The sequence below is a fragment of the Neofelis nebulosa genome, chromosome 2, assembly GCF_028018385.1.
Source record: "Neofelis nebulosa isolate mNeoNeb1 chromosome 2, mNeoNeb1.pri, whole genome shotgun sequence".
NCBI lineage: Eukaryota > Metazoa > Chordata > Mammalia > Carnivora > Felidae > Neofelis > Neofelis nebulosa.
In genome coordinates this window covers 46944379-46968842 of record NC_080783.1, presented here as the reverse complement: position 1 = coordinate 46968842, position 24464 = coordinate 46944379, and the positions used below count along the sequence as shown (strand labels likewise).

General features: G+C 34.1%; 1 protein-coding gene and 1 pseudogene across 1 annotated transcript in view; both read left to right on the top strand.

Annotated features, from left to right (window-relative positions):
* GULP1 (GULP PTB domain containing engulfment adaptor 1) overlaps positions 1–24464 on the top strand; it is a 771890-nt gene that overhangs the window by 26356 nt on the left and 721070 nt on the right. The window lies entirely within an intron of this gene.
* Positions 16497–17178, top strand: LOC131490370 (large ribosomal subunit protein uL1-like; annotated as a pseudogene).

Below are 24464 nucleotides of genomic sequence, written 5' to 3'. Positions count from 1 at the left end.
ATGGTAAATGCAGAAAGTCATTTCTGTGCAAAACTTAGGATTTAGAAAGTGTCTAGTCAATACAGAGTTATACTTTAGAATCGGCTGCTCAGTCTGAGGAATTAAATAAATCAAAGAAAGATTTGATTATGACAATAATTACAGTAATATCAGTGTTTTGAGCAGAGATACTGCCTATGATTTGAAGGACATTTCATGAGGACAGCATCAGTCACTTTATAATATGGCAGTACCTGACCAAAATATATTATTATAGCACTTTTCATGTGTATCAGAAAAATTTAAAATAGACTCTTAGGAGGCTTACGTAGTTCTCTGTGTAGCGTCACCAGCCAATTTCAGTTGATTGATCTGATATTGTAAAGAGTTGTATAAGACACTCTGAGTAAATGATTAATCTGTTGGACAATTTTGGAAACCAGAAAGAATATATAAAAATATAAAATTTATTAGCTCATGCATTGGAATTTACCAGTATCTTTTTTTTTAATTTACCAGTGTCTCAAAGTCATATATTAAAAATACAAATACAGGAAAGAGAAAAATTGATAACATTATCTCAAAGATGTTCTTATTTATATTTAGAGGAGAGAGTAAAAGCAAAAGAACAACTTTGGGAAATTATATTTATTTATGACACATCTGTTTTTACTTTACCATGTCTAGCTATAGAGAAGCCTAGGTCAGGCTGTCTGCAGATATAGACCCTTTCCTCTGCTGCTTTATTATCAGTTATATTAAATACAGTATGTGACAAGAGTTTATTAATACTACACTGTAGTCACCATCCGTTAGTGATAATGAGTGTTTTCCTTTACAATTTAAATTTATAAAGAATATAAATTTAAAAAGAAAAACTAGATACACTGATCAGAAAGATGAATTTGTGTCAAAATTAAATACTTATTTTTAGAATACTTTTAAAATGTCAATACTATCAAATTAGTTAATATACATGTTTTAAAAATAAAATTTATCTATACTAATAACAAAAACAGTGCTCCTTTTATTATCCCTTAATCACCTCTGATTTCTGCTCCCCAGAGACAACTGCATTGACCACTGAGCTCATTTATCTACCTCCAAATTGCTGAATAATATCTTTACACTGACATTTTGTGGTTTTTCAATATTAGGCCTTGTCCATGGCCTCTTACTGCAGATAAGGGTTCTCTCCCTTGTCTTTATATTCTCTAAATATATCTAATTTCCATCTTCTCCAGATATTGGTTATATCACATGTGTTTTGGAAAGCTAATTTATTATTTAAATGGTTTCTAATGGAGATGTCACATTGTATACTATGATTGTATTTCTTTTGTGTAATGTATTTTGCCTTGAGTTAGTGTGTCTCCCCCCCCCCCATTGGCTTAGTTGCTATTACTGAATTTCAAAAATTTCCCATAAAAATCCTCTCAAATATAATTAAACATGTGTAGTTTGCCATACATGGTAAAAAAAAAATGGCAAAGTAACATTTTTTAAAATGTTTATTTATCTTTGAGAGAGAGAGAGAGGGAGAGAGAAGAGCGCGAATAGGGGAGGGGCAGAGAGAAGGAGACACAGAACCCGAAGCAGGCTCTAAGGCTCTGAGCTGTCAGCATAGAGCCTGACACGGGGCTTGAACTCACAGGCTATGAGATCATGACCTGAGCCAAAGTCGGGTGCTTAACTGACGGAGCCACCCAGGCGCCTCAGGTACCATTTTTATTTTTCCATATATTTTATTATTTTCCAGAAATAATTTTCAATACAAGTTTCCAATATTTTATTTTCACAGTAAAACCTTAGATTGTGAGTAACTTGTTCTGCAAGTGTTGACCAAGACAAGGAAGCATTTCCAATAAATTTTAACTTGATAAATGAGTGATGTCTTGCAATACAAGTAGTACGTGATGCCAAATTTCACATGATCACAACTTTGCCAATGGTTCTTCTCTCTCTCTCTCTCTCTCTCTCTCTCTCTCTCTCTCTCGTCGTGGGATTGTAGATGCTTGTCTCCCATGCTGGGATGTTCACTCTTAAGTGGCGGTGTTTGGCAGAAATCAGTGATTTTTCAGAATGGTAGAAGCTGCCCACAACTGATACTAGTGTATATTTTTGTCACTTCGGAGCACCTATGGACAGTCCTTTGCTTTTCCATACAAGGGTAAGTTTAGGAATGCTTTGCTTCATTCTAGGTCAGGCTGTCTGCAGATATAGACCCTTTCCTCTGCTGCTTTATTATCAGTTATATTAAATACAGTATGTGACAAGAGTTTATTAATACTACACTGTAGTCACCATCTGTTAGTGATAATGAGTGTTTTCCTTTACAAAAATCCTCTTCTTGTCTCTCTCACACCAACCATGAAGATTTTCAAAGGTCAGTTCAGGTTAATTTGTTTATTTTTCTTTATATTTTGTATTTTCTTTATTATTTTGTATTATATTACAGTATTATAATCATTTTTTACATGAATATTTTTGGGTTATGGAATGAATCATCTGAGTTTCCATTATTTCTTATGGGGAAATTTGTTTTGATATACAAGTGCTTTGGATTACAAGCATGTTTCTGGAATGAATTATGCTTGCAAACTAAGGTTTTACTGTATTGTACTCCAGTTTGGACAGTTTATTTTGGGACTTGCTGAATACCCAGGGCTTTATTTCTTCCAGATTTTCTTTGTCTCATTTAGTAATAGCTATTCTTTCTGGGTTCTTCTAGGATGTGTGAAGTCTCAGGGAAAGTATTATTTTGTGGGCATCCTGTTTATATAAGCAATTCCATTTGAAAATATATAACAGAATTCATGGACTCCTTTGAATTACAGTAAATTATTGATGAAAATTTAAGATATTGATAGAATTATTACTCATTACTCATGATGCTCTATCACCCATTGTGTTGCTTGTGAAAACTGGTTTTCAAAGACTCTCTCACAGCTTGGTATTGTCTTTAGTTGATGCTATAAAAGTACATCTTCTTAGGAAATGCAGGAAAATAGGTATGTTAATTTGTTTTCTTGTCATGTTGAATTTATCATTCAACATGTACAGTGTGGTGTAAATGCAAAGGACACATCTTCCAACCTTACCTCCTCTTGAATTCTTTAGGCAGGAACTGTTTCATCCCTACAATGTGATCTGCAGTGTTGACCACATCCTGTCTTTCATCATATTGGGTAGATGCTTATGGGAGATGAGACAAGGAAAATACATCCTCCTTTTAGCATGCTTAAAAATCTACTGGGAGAATGTGTCATCAATACATTGATTGAGGCAAAAGAGGACATCATTTATAAAGGCTTCTTGACATTAGAGAACAGGGTGGCCTTGCACCCTGAGAGGAAGTAAGGTACATGACATACAGTCATGGAGAAATACTTGACATGGATCACAGAGCATGCTGAGAGTTGGGTTAAATCCCTACATGCTAGTAACAGAAGACACACAAGGTAAAGGACACCTGATTCCACTTCTGCTGCCTGTAGGTGATTTGGTAAGAGGTAGCATCACAGCACACAGACCAGATGAGAGCTAATGTAAGGGCCTATTGACACAATTCCAGTCCAAAGGCCAACCATGGGCACTTGGTAGTGCAAAGTACCAACTTATCTTGTGCCCAGTGTTAGAGTCCTGCAAAGTCAGTGTATCTGCAACAAGCTGGAAGCCCAAATTAAGGGAAAATATCAAGGTGTTAGGTTTACTTGTGTGTTGATTGCTTTTTTCTTCTTTCATTAAAGCACGTATATATGCTAATAAGAATGAGCTATTGATAATAGAGAAATGAAAATGCAGAAAAAAACATGGTGAATAATGACTGCATGAAATCATGCTGTAGGTTAGTGGGTGGGGTAAGGTCAAAAGTGATGGGTTGGCTTTGATATAAGCAGAACTTCTTCCATTGTTACAAAAAAGGAAGCAAAGTACATAGGAATGAATTCTGGAATATGTAAGGACATTGAGGTAGCACTTACTTGATTGCACCTGTTTTCTCAGTGAAATATGAGACATCATCAGATAAGAGAATGTGATAGAGGCTTTGATGTTAGGGGTCTGAAGAGAGAAAAGGAAGTATGAATATCCCCTTTAAAAACTATTAAGTAAAGAAAGGTGTGTACAAGTCCTTATTCTTATTATTAAATTAAATACATAGTGTTTTAAAAAAATATCTTTAATTATAGTGTAAAGATAGGAAGGATGGATTGTGAACCATTGAATATGACATTGGTTCTGTCATTGTCCTCTGTCTTCTCACTTTAGTCATTTGAGAGGTTGTCCAAACAATCCTAAAGAATCTAAAGAACCCCAGTTTACTCATTGGTAGAACTAGGCTTCAGACCAAGCCAGTCTGTTTCTTTTAAATTTTCTTATTTTCTCAGTGAGGTTTCTGATTCTGGATAACATTAAACTTTGTTTCAGCAGATTGGGAAGATATATTATTCTATACAAGGGTAAATGGTATAAGTAAAGTCATAAAGAAAGGAATACATACGAAATTTTCAGAGGAAAGTGAATGGATCAATAGTTAATAAAGGCTTTACCTTCTGCAAACTCATGGTTCCAACACATGGATGAATCTATAGTAAATTATTAGCCTGGTGATTATTTGACATAATGGCATGGAGTTAAAAGTAATAATCTGGATACTAATTCCTTCTTTGCAATCATTCTAGGTAGGCACTGTGAACATATCTTGCACTCAAAAGAGAATGGTTGAATTATTCCCTTACTCTCCCCAAAGCCATCAATCTTTGAAAGCTTAAATCAAGAATATGTAGATACAGCACAGATTGAAATGACTACAAGGCCTATTGGCCATCTCTCTTTGTCAGAGTGTTTCAAAGCACAGCAGTGCTTGTATAGGTCACATTTATTTATACAACCCAAAATATCACCTTTGAAAACTATAAACATTAGTGCCCATTTCCATGGGACACTAGAGTCAGACTTTCTGAGCTTTCTTTCCAGAAAACATGCAGCCATAAAATATCTAGGTCTCTGCCCAAGAAGTGACATCCAGTGACTCATTATGAATGAACATATCTTCTTCACAGAGAGATATGGAGTTGTTTCTTATCAAGAAAGTCACACCTGTGTCTCAGGCCCTCTGTAATATTAGTGAAAAATATAAAAAACATAAATATAAACTAAACCTCAAAGGAGTAATGCATATAGAGGAATAAATAAATAATCATTTTAGTATTCGCAACTGAAATGATAATATAGTTTCTAATACTGAAATAAAGTTTTATTTCTTCTTTATATATAATAAAATATTTTCTACATGTTGACCTGAATATATTAATTTAAAATTGTTGGTTAAGTTATATTATTTCATGTTAGATTTTTCACTACAAAATTATTTTTAGGTCATTGGATAACATACAATTATGTATATAGCCTCTTCTATGCAAATGTAATTTGTAATATAGTCCAAATTTTACATATCTTATAAGTAAAGAAAAGGGCAGAAGCATTGTTTATTTTTAGAATTCTTATGCTTGGAACTTGCAAGCAATATTATTTGAGAAAGACATGGGTGATTATGTTGTAGCAGTTAATTTTGATTGCATCATACTATGCACTGATTTGTATATGTGTAGAAACTAGTAAGGGGATTTAAATGGGAATTTAAAATGACATACTGTGGTAGAAAGCTGATGTATTCCAGGAGAAAATGTCCTTGATAGAAAATATTATTTTTTTATTTGGGAAACCATATCTGGGAAATACCCAAAGCAGCCGTTGTGAAAGCTTTCTTCAGAGGAGTAAATATGAAATTTTCTTTTCAAATGGTTTGAGAAGGTACATTCTGAGTACTTATATACCAAAGAGACCAGAAGCTTTAGAAATGTCTAAAATATACATGCTCTATAAAGTTAGCCTCAGATATTTATATCTGAGAAAAATCAGAAATACATGTAAAGTTTTTTCAAAAGTTTGTCTTCTGTATATCTCTTTTTGATATGTAAGTTGATTTGAAAACATTTTTTGGAGATGTTCTCTAACATAGACGCTGTAATTTGACTTGGAATAAATATGAAATTTTTAATATGAATACTTTTTTAAAGGCAAAGACTCTAGTAAATATATTTAGGCATTACCCAGCCTTGAAATTTTTTTTCTGTCATCATGAATAAGACATAAATGTGAAGGTTGTATTTTTAGTAGCAGCTGCATAATTTCATTACAGATAGGTCTTTGCTTTTCCCTGTTATTTAAAATAGAAGAGAATGTTTTCTTTCCAAGCTATGAGCACAGTTATTTTATAAAGTTATTTTTCTCCATATAATGAAAATATAGTAAAAATACATACTTGATATTCACTCTGTAATTCATTGACTCTATCTTAATTTTTAGTATAAAAATTTTATTGAAGTATAACTTACATGTAATGATATGCTCAGATCTTAAATGTATCATGTAATCAACTTTTACAAATTTGTTACAAATGAATTCTTTCATGTAACATACACCCCATCTACATACAGAAAATTTCTCTGTCCAGAAAGTTCTCTTGTATTTCTGTCAAACCCTCTATCTATATATTTGAATAATGTTGAGATTAAAATAGGATGTTGCTCAGTTTTATATCATATTGCCATAGTATAACATTACTAATAGTGATCTATAAGATATTTGAATAAATTTGAATAGCTGATATTCTAAAACAAGTGTAATACAAACAATAACATGAGACAAAACACTAAATTGTGATTTGGTGTGTGAGCCAAATGAAATATCTGGTTCAAACTACCAATTCACTATTGTTGGATATATTATTCTTGTTAACTAGCATTATTAGATGAGATGAGTGTATTGGATCAAAGCTTTGTTTCATGTGTTTTTGTCTTGTCCCGGGCTGTCTTGTTTCTTTTGAATGAATAATGGTGTGTTACATGGGAAACAGACAGTTTGAGTTTCATTAATTTTACAATCCAATACAAACCAGCCTTGTGGATTAACTACTAGAAGTCCATTAAACTATTGATTAGTTTGTTCTGATCAACTTTGCATTGGGTCCCCTACAAAAACCACCTGAGGGCTCTCCTTATCTTGTGAATTTGGGAAACATGGATACTTTATTACAGTGTCAATAAATTGTGGCCTCTCTTTCTTGTTTGACATAAGTTTTTCCATGTCAAATCTTCAACCTCATCCCAGGACTCCCACTTTATATAAAATCCATACATTCTGTAAATGTATCTTTGTAAATGACAAAAAACTTTTACTTTGTATAACAGTGAACATTTTAGGACAACTTTGACATGACAAAATTTAACAATTAACATATGTAAAAAGAGTTTAAAAACAACAGAAAAGAAAGCAACAAACATGCAAAAGTCCACTGGTTTTAACTTCTAAGAGACTTCAAAACACATTCTAACTGAAAGATGTTGTCTCTTAAAATTGTTAAACTCTCCTTGCAAATTCTTTCTATGTGTGTGTTCAGCTTTATCTGAACAACCTACTTAATAATACTTCCATTAGTTGCTTCCCTTGACTTTGAAAATATGGTACCATTTTTTTTTAGGAAAACAATAATTGCATAGCAAAACTGTTAGATCAGAAAGCAGATCTAGAAAAGCTGAATGTTTAACTTGGTTTAAAGCAGAGTTAGAGACTTTAAGAATTCTTTCAGAGGTAGAGTGACAGAAATTTGCAAGTGAACTCTAAATTTTACTAGTATTTATTTTCCTTGACAGCCAGATCTCCAGCAACTACTTCACTTAATTTTTAACTTATCTCATTAGGAAAAATGGTTAAAAGCAACAGGAGGGGAAAATAAAGATTGACTTAAATAATAAAACTCTGAAACTTTTTTTTTTGCTATGTCTTTTAAGACTTTATTTTCTGAAAAACAGGTATTTCATACAGTCTTTGCTGTGTTAATGCAAATATGCACAAAGTAGGCATGTATTTTTGTTTTCCAAAAGATGCATTATGAATATTTTCAGGAAGCTGGTGTGATTTATTCAACTTTTAATCTTAAATACAATCACAATTATATCCATCAGGAGGCATTACAAACTTTCGTACAGAGAAGCCACTTTATTTATACAATGTTACTAGGACAAGGAAGATTCATTTAAACGCAATTTGCTCTTATAAGTGTAAAGTAAATTAACAAATCAAATATGTGGTTGCCACTGACATTACAGGTAGAAATATAAGAGAAATTTAAAACAGGAAAATAACTGACACAACAACTTTAAACAGGAGCTGAAACTTGGACTGTCAGGCAAAGAGAAGAAAAAAAATCAGCCTGTTTTCAAAGAAAAACATTCTATAAGCCTGCATTTCAGGAAAACATGCAATTCCTTAAGTTTACCATCTTCAAAAATCAAACTAATTGTATGACATTTTTACATTAGCACAACAAACAGCTTTTCCCTAGTAAGTCCAATTTCCCATAGAAAGCAAGGGACTCTAAGTGGTTCCTGTTGTACAACTAACCCTTAACCTGTAAAGCTTCTCAATTGGAGTCCATTTGCCCTTTTGTAAATAAGGGATGGTGATATTGTTACTCAGGCCTAAGAAGCAGGAAAAGTGCAACAAAATCCTTAGGGGTTCATAATACAGTGGATTCCCCCTTCTGCAATGTTTGGAAAAATTTGTAACCCTAAGCTAGTTTTTTCCCCATAGGAGGAATGTTTCTAATACAACCCATACATTGAAAACAAAATCTACCTTCTTTAAGTGGCCCTTACATTACTATAGTCTACCTCCTTGATTTAAGGGGGGAAAGTCCTAGCTCTAAATTACTTACATTTTACAAGTCCACGATGACAGAGAATGGAAGGCACTGTTTTTCACATTCATCTAATCTTATGTAAAACAAAGGTACGTGTGCTAACAGTAAAGCATTTACTGATTTTTGATGTATATGAATAGGACTAACAGGCAAATTGTAGGTGCTTCCTTTCATATGAAAAGGAATTAGGTAAAAGAAGAACCAGCCCCTTCGATTTTAGTACTGCCAAAACAAGTAAGCCCCCAGAATAATTACAAATATGTGGAGGATGATAGGCCAGGAAGACTTCAATTTAAAGTACTGCCAAAATATAAAACTCTGAAACTTTTAAAATTATCTTGAGAAGTGAAGAAAAGTCAGAAGTAAATGCAGAAGTTATTTTTTAAAGTTTTTCTTAATGGTAGATATGAAAATGTATTAAAACTATAACAAAGTAAAGATAAATCAACAGGAGACTCCAAAATTATACTTCAGGAAATTTTCACACTATTTTGGAGTAGAGCCATGAACTGAAATGTAAAAAGTGCCTCATCTACTTAAAAAAATGTTTTTTAATGTTTATTTTTTAGAGAGAGACAGAGAGAGAGTGAGCATGAGCAGGGGAGGGGCAGAGAGAGAGGGAGACATAGAATCAGAAGCAGGCTCCAGGCTCTCAGCTCCCAATGCAGAGATCGAACCCATGAACCATGGGATCATGACCTGAGCCGAAGTCAGACACTTAACTGACTGAGCCACTCCGTCTCCCTATCATCAACTTTTTTTTTTTTAAATAAATCCAAACTAGAATTAGGGGATTTGGACAGAAAAAAATAGGTGAAACAGTAAAATAGCCAAAATAGAAAATAGACAACATATAGTTTAAATATTTACAAGATTTTCCAGCTATCTTTCTGTTACTGACTTCTAGTTTAATCTCATTGTGATCTGAGAACACATTTAGTATGATTTTATTCTTTTACACTTGTTAAAAGTCCAGAATGTAGTCTATTTGGTGAATATTAATTAGATAAAATTGATTTCTTTACATAGCTGAACTGAATTTAATTGACATTATAAAACACTTTATTCAGAATAATACACATTTTTGTCGAGCTTATATGGAACATTCCCAAATAGACCACATTCTGGAAAATCCCTAAATGTTGAAAATTTTTAAAAAGACACTTCTAAATAAACCCATATGTTGAAGAAGTCTCAAGAGAAATTGAAATATTTCAACTAAATGGAAATGAAAATAATACCAAAATCCGCGGAATATGGTGAAAGTAGTGATTAAATAGAAATTTATAGATTAAATGCATATATTAGAAAAAAATAACTAAAATTGAAAACCTAAGCTCGTACCATAGGAAAATAGAAAAGAACAATTTAAACCTAGAAAAGCAGAAGAAAAATACTAAAAGAGCAGAAGTTAATAACATTTGAAGCAGGCAAACAATAGAAGAAATTTAAAAATCAAAAACAATTTCCATGAAAAGATCATTAAATTAATAAACTTCAAGCAAGGCTAACCAAGGAAAAAGAGAGAGGACACAATTCATTAATATAAAAAGGAATGAAAGAAAATGAAAGAAGCCATATCATGGAAATTCAAAGGGTAATAAAGGAATATTTGTATGCATACAAATTTGATAACTTAGGTGAAATGAACTAATTCCTTGAAATCTACAAACTACTGAAATTCTCAAAAAAATAGATAATTTTAATGTCTATATTCATTTTAAGTATTGAATTAATAATCAAAACCTTCCAAAAAATAGATCACCATGATTGTTTCAGTAGTAAATTATATCAAAAATTAAAGGAATAAATTATATAAATTCTCTGTAATCTATTCCAGAAAATAAAAGCAGAGGAACACTTCCTAATTCATTATATAATGCTGGTATTACCCTAATACTAATTAGATTAGATTGATTGACGGTGCTTTTCAGCTCTTCTATATTCTTACTGATTTTCTGTCAGTTACTGACAGAGGGATGTTAATGTCTCCAACTGTATTGGTCAGTTTGTCCATTTCTCTTAAATTGTTAGATGTTTTCCTCATATATTTTGACATGTTTAAGATATGTCATTAGAAATGCCCTACTAATCTTATCCTTGATAACAATTCATCATTCCTTTTTTTTTAAATATTTATTTACTTTTTGAGAGAAAGAGTGCAAGCAGGAGGGGCAGAGAGAGAGGGAGACAGAGGATTAGAAGTCAGCTCTCTGCTGTCAGCACAGAGCCTAATGTGGAGCTGAAACCCACAAATTATGAGATCATGCCCTGAGCCGAAATCAGATGCTTAACTGACAGGTGCCACTACAGTTCATCATTCTTAATGGTCAGCTTTGTCTCAAATTAATAGTTACTCCAGTTTTTTGTTTGTCTGTTTTATTTTGTTTAAACATTATCTTTCTTCACCCCTTTACCCTTAACCAATCTGTGTCTTTATATTTAAAGTGTTGATCTTATAGATAGCATGTAGTTGGGTCTTGTGTTTCATTTACTCTAACATTCTTTGTCTTTTCATTGGTGTATTTAGGCCATTCCTATTTAAATTGTTATTTATATATTTTGATTTCATACTTAACTGTTTATAATTGTTTTTTATGCACTGAATTTATTCTTTTTTTTTTTCCTTTTGTTTTTCTGACTTCTTTGGTATATAAATTGCATTCTCCTTTCTTATAAAAATATTTATATTCCCATTTTTCTAAAAAATAGTTGTCCTCAAATTTACAATATATAGTTTTAACTAATTTAAACCCATTTTCAAATAACACTATACCAATTCATGTGTATTAAGGTGTATTATTTATCCCTATGCTATATTTGCCCAATAGATTACTATTATTGCTTTGAACAGTTATCTTTTAAATCAATTAAGTATAAGCAAAATAACTTTTATTTTTATTATTCTTTCTCCAGCGCTCTTTGTTTATATAGGTCTCTATCAGAACTTTTTTTAGCATAGAACTTCTTCTAAAACCTCCTTCAGAGCAGGTTGGCTCTGATTGATTCCCTCAGTTCTTATTTTTCTGAGACATTATTTTTCTTTCAGTTTTGAAAGATGATTTTGCTAGACATAGAATTCTAACCTGGTGATGTTTTTTCTTCATGCACTCAAAATATTTAGATCCACTCTTCCTTGCATGGTTTCTGATCTTATAAGCAGTCTGCTATAATTCTTACCTTTGTTCCTCTGGAGGTAAACTCTTTTATTCTTTAGCATCTTTCAGGATTTTTTTTTTTGGTCTCCTGTTTCTCTAATTTGAATATATTGTCTTTGAGAGTGTGTGTTGGGGTGGGGGGGGCATTTTTCCTGCTTGGCGTTCCTGGGCTTTGTAGATCTAAGGTTTGGAGTCTGTTATTAACTTGGAAATCTCCGACTTAAGCTCATTGATTCTTTTTTTTTTTTTTTTTTTTTTTTTTTTTTTTTTTTTTAGCTCACTGATTCTTTACTCAGCAATTTTGAGTCTACTGATAATCTTCTTAAAGGCATTTTTCGTTTCTGCTACCATAAGCTTAATTTCTACAATTTCCTTTTGATTACTTTTTTTGTTTGTTTTTTTAACGTTTATTTATTTTTGAGACAGAGAGAGAGCATGAATGGGGGAGGGTCAGAGAGAGAGGGAGACGCAGAATCCGAAACAGGCTCTAGGCTCTGAGTTGTCGGCACAGAGCCCAACACGGCGCTCGAACTCACAGACCGTGAGATCATGACTTGAGCCAAAACCAAAAGTGTGTGTGTGTGTGTGTGTGTGTGTGTGTGTGCGCGCGCATGCACACATGTGTACCACATCTTTTTTCTTTTAAGTTTATTTATTTACTTAGAGCAGGTGAGCACAAGCAGGAGAGGTGCAGAGAGAGGGAGAGACAGAATCCCAAGCAGGTTCCATGCTGCTAGCACAGAGCCCACTCAGAGCTCAAACTCCTGAACTGTGAGATCATGACCTGAGCTGAGATCAAGAGTTAGACGCTTAACCTGCTGAACCTCCCAGGCGCCCATGTACCATATCTTTTTTTATTAAGTTTATTTATTTATTTATTTATTTGAGAAAGAGAGAGCACGAGCAGGGGAAAGGCAGAGAGAGGGAGAGAGAATCTCAAGTAGGTTCCACGTTAAAAGTGTGGAGCCTGATGTGGGGGTAACTCACGAACCGCAAGATCATGACCTGAGCTGAAACCAAAAGTCAGATGCTTGACTGAGCCACCCAGGTGCCCCATTTTTTTTATCCATTCATTTATGAATTGACAGGTGGATTGCCTTAGTATCTTGGCTATTGTAAATAATGCTGCAGTAAACATAAGCGTGCATAAATCTTTTCAAACTAGTGTTTTTGTTTTTTTGGGGGGTAAATATCCAGTGTTGGAATTATTGGATCATGTGATGATTTGATTTTGAATTTTGTGAGGGACCTCCATACTGTTTCCTTCTGTGGCAGCACTGATTTGCATTCCCAAGAACAATGTATGAGGGCTCCTTTTTCTCCTCATCCTCACTAACACTTGTTATTTCTTGTCCTTTTGATTCTAGCCATTCTAGTGGTGGTAAGGTGATATCTCATTGTGGTTTTGATTTGTATTTCCTTGATGATTAGTGATATTGAGCATCTTTTCATGCATCTGTTGGCCATTTGTATGTCTTTGGAAAAATGTGTATTCAGATCCTCTCTGCCCATTTTTAATAATATTATTTGTTGTTTGGTATTGAGTTGTGTAAGTTCTTTATATATTTTGGATATTAGTCCCTTATCAAATATATCTGTGGAAAATATCTTCTTCCATTTAGTAGGTTGCCTTGTTGCTTTACTGATGCTTCACTGTGCAAAAGCTTTTTATTTTGATATAGTCCCAATAGTTTTAATTTTTCTTTTATTTCCCTTGCCTCAGGAAACATATTTAGAAAAATGTTTCTATGGCTGGTGTCAAAGAAATTACTTCCTGTATTTTCTTCTAGGAGTTTTATGGTTTCAGGGTCTTACATTTAGGTCTTTAGTCCATTTGAGTTTATTTTTTGTGTATGGTGTAAGTGGGTAATCCAGTTTCACTCTTTTGCCTATAGCTGTCCAGTTTCCCCAGTACCATTTGTTGGAGAGAATATCTTTTTCCCCATTATATATTCTTGCCTGCTTTGTTATGGATTAATTGTGGAGATATATATATATATGTATATAGGGTTATATGTGTATACATATAGGGTTATATATGTATATATATATATAGAGAGAGAGTTATATATATATAGGGTTATATATATATCTAGAATTATATATATAATATATATATATTTATATATTATATATATATATATATATTATATATATAAAATATATAAATATATATAATATATATATAGTTGTGGATTTATTTCTGGGCTGTCTATTCTGTTCTATTGATATATGTGTTTATTTTTGTGCCAGTATCATACTATTGTTGTTGTTGTTTTGTTGTTGCCACTGTTGTTTGTTTGTTTGTTTTTAAGTAGGCTTCATACCCAGCATGGAGCCCAATGCAAGGCTTGGACTCACGACCCTGTGGTCAAGACCAGATCTGAGATCGAGGTTGGATGCTTAACTAACTGAGCCCCCCAGGCCCCCCAGCATAATGTTCTGAAATTACAACTTTGTAGTGTATCTTGAAATGAATTGTAGTAGCTCCAGCTTTGTTCCTCTTTCTCCATATTACTCTGGCTATTTTGGGTCTCTTATGGCTCAGTATTTCATTATTCTTTGTTTTAGTATTCTTTGTGTTTTGTGAAAAATGTTGTTGGTATTTTGTTAGGGATTGCATTAATTCCATAGATTGCTTTGAGAAGAATGGGCATTTTAACAACCAATGTGAATGTTCTTTTAATCCATGAGCATGGAATATCTTCCCATTTGTTCATGTTATCTTCAATTTCTTTCATCGGTGTTTTTGTAGTATAGGTCTTTCACCTCCCTGGGTAAGTTTATTTCTAGGTATTTTATTATTTTTATTGAAACTTTTAAATGGGATTTTCTTAATTTCTCTTTTTGCTACTTCATTATTAATGTATAGATATGTAGCAGATTTCTCTATATTGATTTTATATCCTGCAACTTTGCTGAATTCACTGATCAGGCTAGTAGTTTTTTGGTGGAGCACCTAAAAACATAAAGCAATTATTAAGAAATTGACAGTAATACAATAATAGCAGGGGACTTTAACACCCCATTTACATCAATGAATTATTGTCCTTACGGAAAATCAACAAGGAAACAGCGGAATTGAGTGACACATTAGACTAGATGGACCAAACAGATATATTCAGAACATTCCATTCAAAAGCACTGGATTATACATTATTTTCAAGCATACATGAAACATTCTCCATAATGGATCATGTGTTGGGCCACGAAACAAGTCTCAGTAAATTCAAAATCACTGAAATAGTATTATGCATCTTTTCTAACCACAATGGTACAAAACTAGAAATGAATCACAAGAAAAAATCTAGAAAGAACCTAAATACAGGGAGGCTAAATAACATGCCACTAAAGAATGAGTGGGTCTAACCAATAAATCAAAGAGGAAATTTAAAAATACACAGAGAGAAGTGAAAATGAAAACAGTCTTCCAAAATCTTTGGGATGCAGCAAAAGTGGTTTTAAGAGGGAAGTCTTAGCCATACAGACCTACCTCAAGAAACAAGAAAAATCTCAAGTAAGCAACCTAACCTTACACCTGAAGGGGCTAGAGAAAGAAAAACAAAGTCCAAAGCCAGTAGGGGGAAGAGCATAGTAAAGATCAGAGACTTTTTTTAGTCTCTAAATGAAAACAAAACAAAACAACAATAGAATAGAACAATGAAACCAGGAGTTGGTTCTTGAAAAGATAAACAAAATTAATAATTTTTTGAAAAAGTTTATTTATTTTGAGAGAGAGAGCATGCCTGCAACCAAGGGAGGAGCAAAGAAAGAGAGAGAAAGAATACCAAGAAGGCTCCACACTACCAGTGCTCTGACCATGAGATCATGACCTGAACTGAAATCAAGAGTTATACACTTAATTGACTGAGCCACCCAGGCACCCCCAAATTGATAAACTTTTAACCAGACACAGAAAGAAGAAAAGAGAGAGGGCTCGAATAAGCAAAACCAGAAATGAAGGAGCAAATCTCAAAAACAGATAGATATGTCAAAGCAAAATAACAACTGACACCACAAATATACAAGGGATTGCAAGAGAATATTAGGAAAAATCATATGCCAACAAATTGGACAACCTAGAAGAAATGGGTCAATTCTTAGAAAAATATAACTTGCCAAAACTGAATCCAGAAGAAATAGAAAGTTTGAACAGACAAGTTGCTGGCAATGAAATTGAATCAGTAATCAAAAAAAATCTTAACAAATGAGCCTAGGACTAAATGGCTTTACAGTTAAATTCTATCAAAAATTTTTAAAAGGCTTAACATCAGGGTACCTGGCTGGCTCAATCTGTAAAGCATGTGACTTTTAATCTCAGGGTTGTGAGTTCAAGCCCTGCACTGTGTGTGGAGCCTACTTAAAATAAAAATGAAAAAAAAAAAAAGAGTTAATGCCTATTTTTTTTTCTCAAACTGCTCCAAAATATAGAAGAGGAAGGAAAGTTTTCAGATTGAGTCTATGAGGCCATCATTACCCTGATACCAAAACCAGATAGAGACACTACAAAGATACTACATTGACTATCTCTGATGAGCATAGATGCAAAAAATTCTCAACAAATCTCTTTTCCAGTTATTTTAGCTCCAGTCACTATGTCCAGCAAAGTCTCCCATGACACTGTCTACATGGTGGTGTGGGAAGTCCTATATGGGAACTAGTGCAAGGGCTAGAAGTTTTTGGAGATGATCGAGCTGAAGATTAGCCAGAAGAACTAGGGCAAATGTTTCTCAGGCATGCATCATCAAGCTTAAGTCCACTCCCTGCCCAAATTATCCATATGTATTCTGGGGGGCCTGCAGCACTGTGATGAGGCCAAGTCTGTGGCTTGGCCTTGGTCCATGTGGATAATGTCCCATGTAGACATTGAGGTGTTGAAGAAACTCAACAAGAGTAAGAAATTGGTCAAGAAGCTGTCCAAGAAATATGATGCCTTTTTGGCTTCAGAATCTCTGTTCAAGCAGATACCCCTGATCCTGGGCCCAGGCTTTAATGAGACTGGCAAATTCCTTCCTTGCTGCCCTACAATGAGAAAATGGTGGCCCATGTCAAAGCGAAGTCCATGATCAAATTCAAGAGGAAGAAGAAGTGTTGTGTTGGGCAGTGGCCATTGGCCACATGAAGATGATAGATAATGAGCTTATGTACAACATCCACTTAGCTGTCAATATCCTAGTATCATTGCTTAAGAAGTATTGGCAGCATGCCCTGGCTTTATACATTAAGAATGCCTCTTTACTAAGGCACAGCTTAATAAATCCTGGTGCTACCAATTAAAAAAAAAATCCGCAACAAAATATTAGCAAACCAAATCCAACAATACGTTAAAAAACATAATTCACCATGGTCAAGTGCGATTTTTTCCAGGGATGCATAGGTGGTTCAGTATTTGCAAATCAACCAACATGGTACACCACATTCACTAGAGAAAGGGTAAAAACTCTATGATCATCTCAATACATGCAGAAAAGGCATGTGACAAAGTACAACATCCATTCATGATAAAAACTCAACAAAGTAGGTTTAGAGAGACCTAATATAATATGTTGAGAGACCTCAACATAATAAAGGCTATATATGAAAAATCCACAGCTAACATTTTACTCAACAGTGAAAAACAGATGGAGCACCTGGGTGGCTCAGTCAGTTAAGTGCCTGACTTCGGTTCAGGTGATGATCTCGTGGTCTCTGAGGTGGAGACCCTCATTGGGCTCTGTCTTGACAGCTCAGAGCCTGGAGCCTGCTTCTGATTCCGTGGGTCTCCCTCTCTCTCTGCCCCTCTGTTTCTCTCTCTCTCTTAAAAATAAGTGAACATTAAAAAAATTAAAAAAAAAGCTGAGATCTTTTTCTCTGAGCTCAGGAATAAGACAAGGATGTCCACTGTCACCACTTTTATTCAGCATAGTACTGGAAGTCTTAGCCACAGCAATCAGACATGAACACACACACACACACACACACACACACACACACACACACACACACACACATCCAAATTGGTATGTAAGAAGTAAAACTTTCATTATTTACAGTAGATATGGTACTATATATTATTTTAATGTGATGTAGTGTTATGTTGAAGAGAGGGAGCATTTTAGAATCTTTTCATTAAATCTCAGTTTTGAGGCACCTGGGTGGCTCAGTTGGTTAAGTGTTCAACTTTGCCTCAGGTCATGATCTCATGGTGTGTGGGTTCAAGCCCCGCGTTGGGCTCTGGACTGACCACTCAGAGCCTGGAGCTTGATTCAGGTTCTGTGTCTCCCTCTCTCTCTGCTCCTCCCCTGCTCATCCTCTCTCTGTCTCTCTCAAAGATAAATAAATGTTTAAAAAATTAAAAAAAAAACAATTCTCAGTCTTCTGGTGGGCCTGTGCTTTGCAGATGTTACCTTGAAAGTGTTTCTCAACTGGCATAGCTTTTTTTCCTCCCGGGTTTCTATTCTCCTCCCTGGATATAGAATTCTAATTAATTTACTTAAAATCATCACCCCTGTTAACTGTGTTTTTTTTTTCCCCCTTTGTAGGTGTGACATGAAGGCTAGAGGGCTTAGAATAAGAGGAATTCTATTCCCTCAGTTGTGATAAGGCTCTAGCAAAGACTTTTCTCCTGAAAAGTAGGCTTTGTTATGGAGAGGGTTTAGGTTTCTTCTCTTCTCTGTCATAGCTGTGAAAAGATCTTTGAGATCTCCTTCACTGTGAAAACCTGGTGGGGTTCTGGAAGGGGCAGTCCAGAAATATGTGTATTTCCCCTAAGACTGCAGTCTTCAAACGTTTGTCACTTTGTCACTCACTCTAGCTTTCATCAGGTTACTGCAATTCATAAAAATTAGTATTTAAGTGTTCGTACCAGTTTCTGCTCTAAATAAGTAGGTCTTGGCTATGTCTCTCTGGATTCAACTGCCTTTCCAGATTTAAAGTGATAGTTTGCCCTATGATCTTAGTTCTCTGATGGGTTCAAGAAACATTATTGATTTTTCGGTTTTTCAACTTTCTTATTGCAAGTAACTGTTTCTAAGTACTTTATTTTTCAAAGTTGAAAACGGATTTAATCTCATCTATTTATAAAATTTTCATTGTTATACTTTTCATACTAGTTATTACCATCTTGTTCTTTGGAACTTCTTGATCTTAATTCGTATTACTAACACTTAATTCATATTACTAATTACTAAATCTTCCCCTTCATGGAGAGTGGTTATTATTCTTTCTTTTTGAATGTTTATTCATTTTGAGAGAAAGAGAGAGAGACAGAGACAGAGCAAGCAGGGGAGGAGCAGAGAGATTGGGAAAGAGAGAGAATCCCAGCACAGGGCTTCCCACGATCCCTAAGATCATGACCTGAGCCGAAATCAAGAGTCAGACCCTTAACTGACTGAGCCACCCATCCACCCAAGAGTGGTTGTTATTCTTGAGCTCTCTACACTGTTTACTCTCTTTTTTACAGTATAAACATTTCTGTTTTATTGTCACATTCCATAGCAGTGATATAAAACAGCTGTGTACACTTTTTGTCTAGGAACTTATTCTCCCTTGATACATCACTTAAGATGAAAGTGGGTAGGTTTCTCAGGAGAGAATACTGCCCATACTGTGATTTGTACCCTGCCTGTGAGAAAAGTTGAAGGTTATGACCTGAGGGAAGAATGCTGTAGATAGTGAAGTACTCATGTACTACCACACTAGGTTGCACTTTTGTCCTTCAGGAACTCTGCAAATCCACTCTCAGAATACTCTCTTAAACTTCAAAAGGTTTAGACTTCGAATGTGGACTATAGCAGTCCAAGGTGATAATCTCCTTTGACTTGAATCTCCTGGCCTTGGGAATACAAGGATGGAAGAAAGAAGAAGGTAGGAGTTTTCGAATTTATCTGGTCTACCTGTATCGTACTCCCTCGCCAGATTTTCATGCTGTCTTGATATTATTCCAACAAAACCTGGTGACCTTGGTTATAATAACTGGTTTTTCTTATATAGTGGCAAAAGGTCAAACAAGAATATGCCCAAGGTAATGTGGAGAGAAAAATACAAAATGCACAAACACTGCATTCAAAATAGCCCCAGACTGTAGTGCTGCCTGCTTTAGACTGCATTTTCTTCCTTGCCAGAATGGTTTCTCAGAGTTTAGTATGAGTTTTTTAGAATGCTTTGCTCTCTCTCTTTTTCTTTTGTTTTGTTTCCAGAGTTAACCTTGGGGCAGGAAGTCAACAACATTTATATCCACATTTATTTCTTGTGCCAATATAAATTTATTGAAACGTAAACTGGATGCTTTGCCTAGACTGTCCCAAAATGGAACTTTGCTACCAATATGAATTGCTTATTAGAATTTTACTACCTAAATAAAATCTTAAATAACACAGTTGTATATAGTAAGGAGAAATTGGTTTATTGAAACGGTACTTTTCTGAAAAGGCAAGTAATCTGTTCAAGACTTTCTCAAATATTATCTATGGACATTTTTTGCAATAATTTTAGGAAGTGAAAGAATATAAAATGATGATAGTAATTTTAAAAACCATCATGAAAGAATCTTGCCTTCATGTAATGTAGCATTTTAAATCTAAATTTATTCTGTTCCATTGATCTATGTCTCTGTTTTGCTGCTAATACCATACTGTCTTGATCTCTAAAGCTTTATAATATAACTTGAAGTCTGGAATTGTGATGCCTCCAGTTTTGCTTTTCAAGATCACTTTAGCTATTTGGGGTGTTTGTGGTTCTATACAAATTTTAGGGTTGTTTTAGCTCTGTGAAAAATGCTGGTGGCATTTTGATAGAGATTGCATTAAATGTGTAGATTGCTTTGGGTAGTACAGACGTTTTAACAAAATTTGTTATTCCAATTCATGAGCAGGGAATGTTTTCCCATTTCTCTGTGTCATCTTCAAATTCTTTCATAAGTGTTTTATAGTTTTTAGAGAACAGATATTTATCTCTTTGGTTAGGTTTATTCCTAAGTATCTTAAGAATTTTTAGTGCAATTGTAAATGGGACTGATTCCTTGATTTCTTTTTCTGCTGTTTCATTAATGGTGTATAGAAATGCAAGAGATTTCTGTACATTGATTTTGTATCCTGTGATTTTACTAAATAGAAAACCCAGATATGGACCCATAACTATATGGTCAACTCATCTTTGACAAAACAGGAATATCCAGTGGAAAAGAGACAGTCTCTTCAGCAAATGGTGTTGGGAAGGCTGGACAACAATAATGCAAAAGAATGAAACTGGACCACTGTCTTACACCATACACAAAAATGAATTCAAAATGGGTGAAAGACCTATTTTAAGATGGGAAATCATAAAAATTCTAGAGAAGAGCCCTGGCAGCAACCTCTTTGACATGGGTTGAAGCAACTTCTTACTAGATATGTCTCCTGAGACAAAGGAAACTGAAGAAAAAATAAACTACTGGGACATCATCAAAGCAAAAAGCATCTGCACAGCGAAGGAAACAATCAGCAAAATTAAAAGGCAACCTTTGGAATGGGAGAAGACATTTGCAAGTGGCATATCTGATAATGGGTTAGTATGCAAAATATATAAAGAACTTATCAAACTCAGCACCCAAAAAATAAATAATCCAGTTAAAAATGGGCAGAAAGGAGGATACCTGAGTGGCTCAGTCAGTTAATTGTCCAACTCCTGGTTTGGGCTCAGGTCATGATCTCACAGTTCGTGAGATCAAGCCCCACATTGGGCTCTGCACTAATAGTGTGGAGTCTGCTTGGGATTCTCTCTCTTCCTCTCTCTTTGCCCCTTCCCCACTCATGCTTTCTCTCTCACACACAAAATAAATAAATAAACATTAAAAAATGTAAAAAATAATGGGTAGAAAGGGGCACCTGGATGGCTCAGTTAGTTAAGTGTCCAGCTCTTGATTTTGGAAAAAATGGGCAGAAGACATGAATAGACATTTTTCCAAAGAAGGCATAGAAGTGGCCAACAGATGACAAGATTGTCAACATCAGGGAAATGCAAATCAAAACTATAATGAGATATCACCTTAAAACTGCCAGCTTGGCTAAAATTAACAACATAAGAAACAGCAGATTTAGTGAGGAGGCAGAGAAAGGGGAACCCTCTTTCTCTGCAATGCAAACTGGTGCAGCCATTCTGAAAAAAACAGTATGAAGGTTCTTCAAAAAGTTAAAAATAGAACTACCCTATGACCCAGCAATTGCACTACTAGGTATTTGATCAAAGATACAAAAATACTGATTCAAATGGATTCATGCACCCTGATATTTATAGTAGCATGACCAACAATGGCCAAGTTATGGAAAGAACCCAAATGTCCATGGACTGATGAGTGGATAAAGAACATGTGGTATATATATACAATGGAATATTACTCAGTCATCAAAAATGAAATCTTGCCATTTGCCATGACGTGGATGGAGCTGGAGAGTATTATGCTAAGTGAAGTGAGAGACAAATACCATATGATTTCACTCATGTGGAATTTAAGAAACAAAACTTATGAAAACTTATCTCACACCTATTTCTCAGAGAAAGCAAGTTCATAAAATAAATCCACTGCTAATTTTCCCTAATGATTCTTTGTCAGGCTCACTACTGTAAGTCAATATATTCGAGCACAGCTCTTATAGATGATCTTATAAAGTCAAAGACTTGTGGAAGATTGAACTATTATATAACATTTTTCAGGCAGTTCTAACAGTTAATTTTCATAATTCAAAGAAAGATATATACTGAGGAGAAAAGAATAATACCAGTTTATTAGCAAAATATTTTTAGTAATTTCTGCATCCAACGTGGGGTTTGAACTCATGACCCCAAGATCAAGAGTCACATGCTCTACTGACTGAACCAGCTAAGCACTCCTATAAGCAAATGTTTTAAAGTGATTTTATATAAATTTTCATATCAATATAAAATAATTTAACCAAAAATAAGGCTACAGTACTGCACATACAAAAGAGATATTGTGGATTTAGACTCATATCCTTTATCTACAATTCAATTATCTATAGTTTTATTATGGTTATGATAATATATATTTTAATATACATTGGTTATGATCTTCATTCCTTTTTTTTCCTTCCACATAAACATATATTTATTGATCTTTTACTGTCTCACAAAGCCTGGGAATTTAAAAATGAATAATTCAAAGAATTTGAAGTCTATTAATAGAGGCAAATAAATGAATAATGTTTAAATATATAAAAATTACATGAAAATTTGACCTTGCCATTAATCAGGCTATGTAATAGATACTGCTAAAGTTAACAGCAAACAGTATTTCTCCCAAGTCCATATTGTAACATTAAAGTCTCATAATTATCCTCTTTATTTGAGTGACTGCTTTCTTTAGCAGCCAATAATGGCCCCAACCTTTCTTCAGTACTTCTCAATCAAGATTGATGGAAACTCAATATTACGTTTTTCTTGCATCGTGACAGCAACAAATCCAGATCTGATCTGTGCAAATGTTAACCCCTCCTCAGAAACATTTATACCAGCCTTGCCTTTACAAAAAGTCTTTCCTACTACCTCTTACCCAGAGGCTCATGGTTTCTCTGGTGAGCAATCTCCCTTGTAGCAAGTTAATAAACCTAACTTTTTGGACTACAGGTTATCCCTGATAGTTTTTATTAGATGAGTTTTATTAACTGAAATGAAAATGCTTATAAAACACTAGACTTTTTAGCTATGTAATAACATGATTTCTGTCTTATATTTTTAACCCTTTTAATATTTTGTATTATAGAGAGCAAGGTTAGTAAGGGCACAAACAATACTTTGAGTGTTTTAAACTCAACTACAAGATCAAAAAGCATGTAAATGTTAGAAAAGGGAGAGCTCTTGAAATTCTCAAAAATAACTACAATAGATAAGGCAAATAACATGCTCATCAGGAAATCAAAGCATCCTTTGTAGTTTATAATTCAAATACAAAGTAACTTAAAATACAAGTAACAAATTAAATGTCAAATATATGATTTTGACATGTAAGCAAAAGACTTTTCACCATAAACAAAAATGTTTTTTGCTAATAAAAATATTTTATTTAATATTTAAATGTTTCACTATTTAACCAGATTTTATGAAATATTTGAATTTCAGATAATCTGGTTTCTTACATGGTTGAATAAAAAATGATAGGAGATGTGGAAATAACAGATTTGCAAATGTTTAGAATAGTAATTTTTTCTTCACAAGATTCCCATCATTTTGTGCATTTATATCCACGGTCATTCATTTTTTTTCCCGTAATCTTAGGCACTTATTATAGATCAAGTATCATGATAGATGCTGATGATACAAATATGGACAATCATTTGATGAGCATTATATAACTTTTATAAAATATTATGTACACACAGGTGATTGAGCAAGTTTTTTGAGGCTTTGGAGAAAGGCTTTGCTACTGGATGATATATGACAGTTCCTAGCTATACTACTTAAATGAAGGGAAACATTGACAATGGCAGTACTAAAAATTGCCATGTAACACATGCTTATCCTGTGGTCTGCCCTGTGTTATATAAAGAGAATTTATATGCATTGTATCACTTAATCCTCCTAAGAACACTGTG